This window comes from Penaeus monodon, chromosome 15 (genome assembly GCF_015228065.2).
Source record: "Penaeus monodon isolate SGIC_2016 chromosome 15, NSTDA_Pmon_1, whole genome shotgun sequence".
NCBI lineage: Eukaryota > Metazoa > Arthropoda > Malacostraca > Decapoda > Penaeidae > Penaeus > Penaeus monodon.
In genome coordinates, this window is record NC_051400.1 from 41,698,783 (window position 1) to 41,699,021 (window position 239).

Below are 239 nucleotides of genomic sequence, written 5' to 3' on the forward strand. Positions count from 1 at the left end.
GATTATTCTCTCCGTCACCAAATTATTCCCCCAAATGGCCTTCATCAACTTCCTTCAATCAGACATTTTATATTTCGTCTCTGTCTCATTCCGAAAGTGCTTCTGTGCAAGAAGGAATCAAATGCAACAGAAAACGAAATTGGAGAAACTGTCATGAAGTATTTCGAGAATGTAGTGGTGGGAATGCCTTCGCTTGCCTTCGTTTTGGAAAACTGGGTCCTTTTCTTTGGTCGCGATGG